This window comes from Dipteris shenzhenensis, chromosome 27, assembly GCF_047967505.1.
Source record: "Dipteris shenzhenensis isolate YYH24624 ecotype China chromosome 27, Dip_SZ_1.0, whole genome shotgun sequence".
Classification (NCBI taxonomy): domain Eukaryota; kingdom Viridiplantae; phylum Streptophyta; class Polypodiopsida; order Gleicheniales; family Dipteridaceae; genus Dipteris; species Dipteris shenzhenensis.
In genome coordinates, this window is record NC_141622.1 from 32,261,204 (window position 1) to 32,272,108 (window position 10,905).

The 10,905-nt window shown below is 39.4% G+C and overlaps 1 pseudogene; it reads right to left on the reverse strand.

Moving 5' to 3' along the window:
- Nucleotides 1-7,581: 7,581 nt before the first annotated feature.
- On the reverse strand, nucleotides 7,582-8,674 carry LOC147884175 (N,O-diacetylmuramidase pseudogene; annotated as a pseudogene).
- Nucleotides 8,675-10,905: the final 2,231 nt, after the last annotated feature.

Here is a 10,905-nt window from a genome sequence, read left to right on the forward strand (position 1 = left end):
ATCAAAAAATAAAGACTACTATCGAGAGACTCTCGGTTTATGAAAGTTTCCATGACTTCGGTCACTCCCTTCTCACTCACTTTTTTGCAAATCCCTGACTACCCATGGGAGACATTCACATCCCTTTCAAATTAGCCACGGCATAACTAAAGCTCACTAGAGGCCATGCACTGGAAGCAAGCTATGGACAAATAGTTTAATTACTATCTTCAATGCAATTGTGCATGGACCTTAGTACTTCATCTCTCTCTTTGTCTCTCTCAAAGTTCCTTGCCCTCTCTCTCTCTCAGATACGTTGTCCTCCCTCTCTCTCCCTCCCTCTCTCTCTCTCTCTCTCTCTCTCTCTCTCTCTCTCTCTCTCTCTCTTGCCCACCCTCCCTCCTTCCCTCCCTCCCTCCCTCTCTCTCTCTCTCTCTCTCTCTCTCTCTCTTGCTAACAGACACACACACACACACACACACACACATGCACGCACGTGCACATGCAACCACACACACACCCTCTTAGCTCTATTGTTTTCTCTCTCACAAATTTGGGCCCTCTCTTGCTGCATCAAGATTCAATAATTGATTCACATGGTTCAAACTCAACAACTGGGAAAGTTTATTTACAGGCATCCTCCTTGTTTGTCTAATTATTAATCATAGTTTCATGAATTATTGGCTAAACCCCTATATGTTTGGATCCTTAGATAGGCTGGCAATATTTCCATCCATTAGGTTCCTAACTCTTTGTTAAGTGTATTGCATGCATGTATTTGTGAGCCATTGGCTATATTGGTGTTAAAATGTTAGCTTCAGAGCTCAATCACCTACTTTTTAATTCATCTTGTAAGAATGTGAATCCTCCATGTTCTATGGATGTGATCAATAAGCCACAGGGTGAGGTTGTGGATACTAGAATTTGCTATGTAATCTCTAGAGTCAGACATTCTTAAGGCATCTATTCTTCAATTCCATGTGTAGGAGTCTATAGTCTAGGTGCTTTTGTGCTATGGCAATGCCATTGCAAATGTGGTGAAGATATTCTTTATTGTCATCTTAGTGGTCCTTTAGATGATTGAGGTCAATCGCCAAATAATCACCTTGAAGCATATTTGCAATGGAGTCTTCAATCTTTTTAATATTCCTTTCAAGATGACCTCTATTGCCTTGCTGCTCATGGAGAATAAGCTTGGCTTGCTTTTCCTTGATAGTAGCTTGTTGTAGCTCACATGAATTGCACATGGGCAAGGCTCTCTTCATGTTGAGTTACCCAACCAATGACTATGGCCATCGCCTCTTCAATAAGATCCTGCGAGACATAATTTAGAGATAGCTTGGAAATATGTGGCTTTGCATCTAGGAGAGAGCCACAAGATGGCAAGAGAGGTCACTCATCTTATGTAACCCTATCATGTGAGTTCAACAGAAGGATATTCTTTATTTCTAAAATTTACAAAAATAAGTTTACATAAAAAAATATTTAAAATAATTTTGACAAAATTTTACAGATTTGTATAGAAAAGGGGTACATTTTATTAATGCAAAATTTATAGATAAGCAATTTTAAAAATAGGCCTTGAAAGCAAGTGATATAGAGGGTCTATACATAGTGATCCCCCCAGTCTAGGGTATAAAATCTAAGAAAATCATATGAAGCCATGATGTGGTCTTAAATGAGAAGAAGATGCATAAATCACCCATGAGGGATGTGGAAATGAGGAGAATCACTTTCCAAAATGTGTATCCACCCGTATATGTTGATAGTAGATAGCAAGCTGTGCATGCACCAAATGTGCAGGAAATGGTGCCACCAAGTACTCCTATAGGTACACAATCAAGGCAGATGATGGATCATCTATTGGTGGAAACAATGAGAAAAATGAGGCGGATATGCAAGCGAGACAGCAAGCTGAAATGCACTTGAGAGGATCAGCTAGAGTGTTTAGACCACCTAAAAGATTTTTTCCAGGGGTAAACTATGTGATGCTTATTGAGTGCAGGGAGTCTTCTTGCTACAAGGAAGCTATGATGCGCGAGGATCAATGCAAGTGGGAGTATGCTATGCAATCAGAGATGAATTCACTCATGAAAAATAAGACTTGGGACTTGGTTTCTTTGCCACATGGAAAGAAACAATTGCCATGTAAATGGTCTACAAGATGAAGGTCATAGGTGATGAGGTGCCTAAGTACAAGGCCTGTTTGGTTGCTAAAGGGTCCAGGCAAGAGAAGGGTGTGGACAGACTTTGATGAGATCTTCCCTCCGGTTGTGAAGATGACCAAACTTAGATGTGTACTTTGACTTGTGATAGTAGAGGATATGGAGCTTATGCAGATGGATGTCAAGATAGCTTTCTTGCATGGCCCATCTGCATGAGGAAATTTACATTGTACAGCCAGAAGGCTTTGAAGAAAATGGCAAAGAACATTTGATTTACAAGCTCAAAATGAGTCTCTACGTCCTTAAGCAAGCGCCTAGAGAATGGTATCAAAAGTTTGATGCTTTCATTTGGTCTGAGGTTTTAGAAGAAGTGAGATTTCTCACTGTCTCTACACTAAAAGGGCTAAGGGTAATAGCCTAATACTTCTGGAACTTTATGTGGATGATATACTATTGGCTAGCAAGAAAATTTATGAGCTGGATGCATTGATGGCCAAGTTGCATGAGGCCTTTCACATGAAGGATTTGGCACTTGCAGGTTATATTCTTGATATGCGCATCATGCATGACCTTCATAGGAAACTCCTTTGGATTTCACAAAAGGAGTATGTTACAAACTTTATTGGAGCATTTCCATATGGAGGGGGAGAAGGCAATAAGTACTTCATTGCCTCCATATGTGAAACTGATTTAGGAAGATAGTCCCTTGAATCAAATGAGGAGAGGGCCATAATGGCCAAGGTTCCTTGTGGATCAGTGGTTGGGAGTCTTATGTATGCATGATAGCTACTAGACCATACATTGTATTTGCAATGGGACTAGTTAGTCGGTATATGGCTAATCTAGGAAAGAGGCATTGGGAGGTAGTTAAGTGCATCATGAGGTACATGAAGGGTACCAAGGAGATGTGTATCTACTTTGGCAGAGGAGAGATGCGTGTCCTTGGGTACATAGATTCGAACTATGCAAGGCATGTGGATAGCAGAAGATCCACTTCTGGTTATGTGTTCACCATTAACTCTTGGATGTTGGAATAAAGCTCAAAATTCCCTATGAGACTATCCAAGGTTTGGGTCTAAACTTTGGTAGAAGGAAAGATATCTACAAATGAAGAAAGCAATGAAAAGAAATATATCAAATGAGCCAATAAATCTCTCTCTCTCTCTCTCTCTCTCTCTCTCTCTCTCTCACACACACACACAAAATAATTCGATCAGTAAATGTATCTCACACACACAAACACTTATTTCTTTACACACACACACACACAATCCATATGGTTTTTTATATTCCTAGGTAAAGCCATAACAAGCGGAGGAAAATAAGCATTACTTGTCTAACAAAAAATAACTAGATGTTCTAACACCTAGTTTGTCTAAATGGTGGCAGGTAAGTGGACCCTGACCTTGAAACTTGGACTGCTGCCTGAGGATTCATCTTTTTACAATATTGTGTTTGTCAAACTCAATATTATAAAAAATTCTTAATTTTGGTGGAAATTTTTGCAAACTTTAGTTTTTCAACTTAGATGTCTCCTCGGGGGGGTCACTCATCATATGTAACCCTATCACGTGAGTTCAACAGAAGGATTTTTTTTATTTCTAAAATTTACAGAAATAAATATACATAAGGGACTATTTAAAATAGTTTTGGAAAAAATTTACAGATTTGTATAGAAAAGGGGTACATTTTATTCATGAAATTTTTTACAGATAAGGGACTTTAAATATAGGCCTTGAACGCACGTGATATAGAGGGTTTATACATAGTGACCCCCCCGAGGATGTCTCTAACATTTTTTTCTTATATCTTTTCCTTTTTTTTTCATTTTTATCCAATTCATGGAATTAATTGTATGGCTCAATTATTGATGGGCTTTTTAATCTAAATACACACTTTGATTTCCCAACTAGCCTTTGGTCAGTGGGCTAGTGCCATATAGTTAATTCACATCCATTGGATAATTCTTTAGCATGGTTAGTCCCTAGTCATTTTGTTATCAGCCTTATGTTTTACAAACCTTTATATCTATTTTGTAGAAATAGTTTACGCATTTACATGTTTTCATTTTGACACTTATCATATAGATCCGCTTTGTTTCATTTATTGTTAGTAGGTGGGGAGTAAGTTCCACATGGTGGGCTTACTCCCCACCATGTGGTCTTACCCTGTGGGTAACTTGAGGACAAGTGCATAGAGCTTGTGAAGGTTCATACAAATGATAACCCTGTAGATATGCTGACGAAGAGTCTACCTAGTCAGGAGTTCGAGTATTGTCATGTATTGATGGTCATTGGATAGTATGCTCACTGGCTATTCTCCCTTAAAGTCACATTGGCCTTTAAGTGGGAGGTTGTGGAGGTTAAATGCCACTGTGCCTTAACCATTTTTGAAATTATCTAAGAATTCATATGGTTGTCTATAATCCTAGGTAAAAAGATAACAAGCCATGAAAAACAGGCATTACCTGTCTACCCAAACATAACTATGTTGTTCTAACACCTAGTTTGTTTGGATGGTGGTAGGTAAGTGGACCCTACCTTCGGTCCCTGGACTACCTGACAATTTGACTAATTTTTTTACTTTTGTGTTTGTCAAGCCTAATGTATTAAAAATTATTAATTTTGGTGGAAATTTTTTCAAACTCTAGTTGTTCCCCTTTTTAAAATACTTTTAATAGAATTGATGGAATTATTTGTATGCCTCAATTATTGATGGGAGTTTTAAATCTAAACACACACACACACAAGCCACTCCTTCTCTTTGATGAAAGGCCTTCCCATTGGATAATTTACAAATCAAAAATCTTACGGGCTTAATCGAAAAGGCCCTTTTTGAGTCCCAAACTTACCTAATGAAATCTCACATGAAATATACAAAAGACAATAATGTAAAGAACTAAAACTTTGGGTTAATAACTTGGTTGATAGAGTATGGACTTTGTCTCACCTCTACAGAGAATCTTTGCCACTTTACAAAGATGGAGACTCTTTTAATGACCCTACAACAAGAACATGGAAGGACACTACATACATAGGTAAACTGAAACAACAAGTAGATTCTTAGCAAGAATAATCAAATTTTGCCATGTGGCACCACATCATTCAGCACAGGGGGACAAGGACCAGGAGCCATAAGAGAGAGACACACACACGCGCGCGCGTGCACACACACACACACACACACAGATGGAGGAAGGCGAGAGAGGAGAGAGAGAGGGAGAAGGAGATAGATGAGAGAGAGAGAGAGAGAGAGAAAGAGAGATGGAGGGAGGAGAGAGAGGAGAGAGAGGGGAAGAGATAGATGAGAGAGAGACATGAGAGAGAGAGAGAGAGAGAGAGAGAGAGAGGGGGAGGGAGGGAGAGACACATGGATGAGATAGAGTGAGGAGAGAGAGGGAGAGACATATAGATGAGATAGAGCGATGAGAGAGAGAGAGAGACTAAGAGAGAAAGAGACAGAGAGATAGAGAGAGAGAGGGCACGGGGGGAGAGAGGGAGAGAGAGAGAGAGAGAGAGAGAGAGAGTCAGAGCACTGAGAGAGAGAGACAGAGAGAGAGAGGGGCAGGAAAGAGAGGGGTAGGAAAGAGAAGTAGAGAGAGAGAGAGGCAGGAGAGAGAGGGGCAGGAAAGAGAAGTAGAGAGAGAGTGACCCTGATGTTGGATATTTTTGGGTATTATTGTACAAGTTTGAAGTGCAACAAAATATGGAAGAAATGTGGCAAAGGTATTTACACCAAGATCTAGAGAGATGGATTTTTGTTTCCAAGATAGTAGAGAATGCAGACCTCTCTCTAAAGCTTTGTTGAAGAATGTTGTAGTGGCTTTAGGCGAAGTAGAAATTACAGTTGTTTAATGGATAAGAGTAGGGGAGGGAGAATAGTGCGACACGTTGACATGCCGAAGGGCATTTTACAAAATTATATTTTGCATCCTATATCTGAAGATGGCACTCAAAGGGTAATGAAACATGGCATCCTCTCCTTGCCTTTGCCAACATTGTAGCCACCCACCCATGTCTATCATCGTTAATTATAGCTACCCACTATACGTTTGCCCCCCATGTAGCCAATGAACATTGTAGCCATGTTTGTTACCATCAATTGTACCTGCCCACTACAATGCAAGAAGTGCTGCCACAATGGCACTAAAGGCCTCTATTTGCATTGCTAAGTTTTGACAACAAACTTGCCTCTCTGTGAGTGTGTGTGTGTGTGTGTGTGTGTGTGTGTGTGTGAGAGAGAGAGAGAGAGAGAGACCTATGACCATATTTTGTTAAGAAGGTGGATTAGTGGGTAGCTACACAGTGTCCTAGAAGACTTGTACCATCTCAGCGTCGACATCACTCATAGCGGTGGTTTTCTTCTATTTCCACCATTCGTCTATGAATGTATATACATATACACTTTAGAGTTGCATAAATGAGAAATAGCTCAAAATGATGAGAGTGAAGGTTATATAAACAGAGAGAGAGAGGGGGGGGGTAGTAAAGCTCAAACCGTGACCATGTGGCATGTGGTAGAGTAGATGGAGATAGACACTGAGAGATCTCTCTCTCTCTCTCTCTCTCTCTCTATATATATATATATATTCCTTTTTTAAATACTTTTTAGTTCATTTGTATTTTTGAGAGAGAGGGAGAGATAATTTATTTTAAATATTTTTTAATTTTTTAATATTTAGTGTTTTGTGTGTGTGTGTGTGTGTTTAGAAGTTTGGTTTAATGAAATACAATTGAAAATTCTTGAACATTTGTATGTGTGTGTGTACGCGTGCAGTATTGGTATGTATGTAGATGTTTCTTGCAAAAATTTCCTTAAAATTTCCCAAAGTTTGAGATTTATAAGTATTTTTGAGAGAGAGAGGGGGAGAGAGTTTATTTTAAATATTTTTTTATTTTTTAATATTTAGTGTTTTGTGTGTGTGTGTGTGTATTTAGAAGTTTGGTTTAATGAAATACAATTGAAAATTCTTGAACATTTATATGTGTGTGTACGCGCACGCGTATTGGTATGTACGTAGATGTTTTTCGCAAAAATTTCCTTAAAATTTCCCAAAGTTTGAGATTTATAAATAAAACCTGAAATTTTATCAAAGGCAATCCATGATCGCAACTTTGAGACCCAGCGGCAGGAATGGGTCCTTCTCTAACCTGTCCTAGACGGGTTAGGTTACTCGTTACCATAGATGCACTAGAGTCTCAACCTCCATACATACATCGCGCTAACAAAGGAGTCCAAAGCTCATATGTCTTGTACATCCATCTTTACCATAATTGCTCTAGAGTCGCAAGCTCCATACATGCAAAAACTCGTCTAGAGCTGCATTTTTTTCGGCTGTAAGCTGCGTACATACATCGCGCAGAGTCTCAGATTTAGCACATCCAAAAGCTTATACGTAAGAGGGGCTCGATTAATGAGTTGCAGACAGTAACCGTTGCTAGCCGTTGGTGGCAAGAGTTATAAGTTGTTGCATGGAGCCATTGAAAACGTCTTGGTCGCCAGGAAAGGTGCCACTATGGGCATACTGCCAAAAGGTGTAGATCCCCCAATTGTAAGGATAGGTGGTGACGCTGGTGCAAAAGCAGGACAGCCAGAATGGGCAAGTCGCGCTGAAATCAATTCGCTGTGCTGTAGATAACGGGATACACCCCAGTTAATTGTTGATAAGTGTTTACAAAGTCTGTAATCCAGGCGCCCATTGCAGCCTGGCCAATGCTGTAGCATGTCTGTGCTGGAGTGCAGGAATTCCCACATGCGGGATTGTACTCTATGTCCAAAGTTCCTCGGAGAGTTTTGTCGTCGTTGGACCAGCCTCCTCCGTTGTTAACGAAGTACTGAGCCTGGCTGGCGCCACTGGAGATGTCCGGCCGTCCGAAATGATATGCACAACGGATCATTCGTACGCTGCACGCTCCGTTGTACTGCTGAACAAAGTAAGCGTGGTGTAGCCTGTGCCCTCCGTTGCTTTGATATAAGCAAATCGCGCTCCGTTGTTGTGTGCAGTCTGCCAATTAACGTTCCCTTGGTTCGCACTGACGTCCATACCTTGCATACCACGGGCGGGCAGTGCGTGATTCGGAACGCCGTCTTCGCCAACAGACTTCGAGACGATGTCCGGACTGTTGGATAACGCATTTGAGCATGATACTGCCGAAGCACTGACAATGTCGCAGACTGCTACAACTGACATAAGGAGGAGTACCGTCATGATTTGAGCCACTGATTTCTTCCTGGAAATCAAAATTAAATGCGATTAGATACGCAAATATTGAGCATCTCTCTCTCACCCTCCCGACTCCAAGAACCGGATGAACTGCTGGAAGAAAGCTTGCGCAGCAGTTGGGCAGACAAGTTTGCATAATTTAAAAGGCTCTAACGTAAAGGCAAACCTAATGAAGCTAGACGCACAAGGGATTGCGTCCTGAGCGAAACTCCACTTTCCAGACAGGATCGCTGCCACTTATAGGGAGGTTGGTGCTTTGGCGAGGTTGATTGTCAATGTAAGCCACTAAGCTTGCCGTTTTCCCCATGGTAAATCCTTGTTTACATAAATCCTGCAACTCATACGTAACTTTCGTTGTATCGAGTGAGTACATTTTTTAGCATCAAGCCAAGTCATGGATCTAGTTTCATAAAATACCCTGCGATAAGCTTACTACATGAAGCTTATATTTTATTACTTGTGACTAATACCCTTCCTAGAATTTCACTATAGCAAAATGAGAAAGAACTAAGTCAAAGATGAGTAGAACTCTCTTGCATTTCAAAATGCTGGTCCATTCTCCAAGGCTTTACAACTGAAGATATGAGGAGAGATAGGATACATTTTCCTCTCACCATCATACTAGTGGTCTATATCTGATTTATAATGGCCACCATGACAACTATGCTAAAAAGGGTTGAGTCAAAGAGGGAGACGGGTTTTCATTTCCAAGATAGACATACATTTCTCTGTTTATGAGCTTCCTTATGCTATCATCCTTTCTATTTTAATCATATCCAAGTTATGGTTGCTACTCTCAAGATAACTTGAAGGGATATCCTCATGATATCTCAAGGGATCCAATTTAAAACGGTAACTCTTGGAGAGGAAGGAAAAGAAGACCGATTCAATAGAAAATTAAAATTGGCATCTCAAAATAATAATCCATTTTCTCTTTGTTTTCAATGCAAGAGATAAGATCTAAGTTAGAATTTCCCTACATCATAATATACTAATAGATAATGTCATGATGGCAATGACAAAAAGAACTAAATAATTCAAAAGGACCAGCCATATTGATTTCCAAAAGTTGGGCATAAGGGACTCGGTCAAAGAAGAGAGTGCATTTCCATTTCCAAAAGTGGGCATATAATCCTTAGTTCATGACTCACCACACCCAATCCTCCTTCTACGGTTTTTCATGATCAAATGTGTGCTCATGGGAAACATTAGTAGCATATATTCATTAAATTTGCTTGTTGAGACTATTACTCCAATGAAACTAAATTTCATTCTTGATATGAATGTGGATGGATGCCATAATCTTATTTAAAATTACCTTCAATAGTAGCATGGTATGCAAAATGCATAACCTAAATAAAAATTGTTTATATAGAAGACTTTGTATATAAGAAAATAAATCTCAATGGAAGAAGATTTGACTAAAATCATAAATAAGCTCAAGCTATGTCTCAGATCATTCAAGGGTAAGGTGTCTTGGGAAATTTTTCATTACCTTTAAAAAATAGTTCAAAACTATATTGATATGTTGTATTGTCCCCCAAGTCTCATAATTTAGTAAGAACATTGACAAATTCAAACCAGTAATTATGAAAAAACAATCCTCATTGAAAAGAAAACAAATTATATCAAAGAAAATGAGCACGTGCTATTGGACCTCCCTCATATCATTCTTGAACTTCAATGAGTACTAAAAGTTATGCGTCCACCAATTGATTGAATTGAGATGACTTCTGAACTTTCATGTTGACATAGAAGGACAAAGTCTACAGAATGGGAGGCAAGTTGGAACGATGTGGGCATTGTCATTGTGTTCACAATACAAGAATAAGCAAAACCACAATGATCCATGATACATCGAGTATAGCTTGTGGATAAAAAAATAAAGAGATATTTTTAAAAAGGAAATTGAAAGGAGTTATCTATCCACTCAACTATCTCTTTTAGCATTAACGCATTTAGAGATCCATGTTTTTATTTTTACTAAAAGTGTACAAGAAAAGATAGTGAAATGGCACCGTCGTAGTGGGACAAACCTACTGTAAATGAGATGCCTTCCTCCCTTGTATCTCAAGGAGTGCTCAATTGCCTACCCCTATGATGCTAGTGTTCAAACATGAGTACCTCAAGGTTAATGGATTTCTTAAAGTAATCAATGTGGGTGGGTCTTAAGAGCAAATATAATGATGAAGATAGAGCATCGCCATGCATAGTGTCTAGCCTCTTATCTCGAATTCTTTTCTAGTTAATAGAACTGGTGTGGTTGCTGGGATCGAAACTCCACGGCTAGTGGCATAAAATTCAGTTTTCCTACAACTGGGTGTAGTTCTGCATCACCTCACTACAAGGCATAGGCCCTTTTCCGACGAAAATACCGATGCTTTTTACATTTAAAAAAATTTCTTTTACGGGCGTAAACATCATTATTAAAGTCATTAAAAGCATCGGAAAAGAACCATGGCTATATGGCGACGCTAATAAACGTCGCTATATAGCGACACTAATAATCATCACTATATAGCGACACCGGTAAACGTC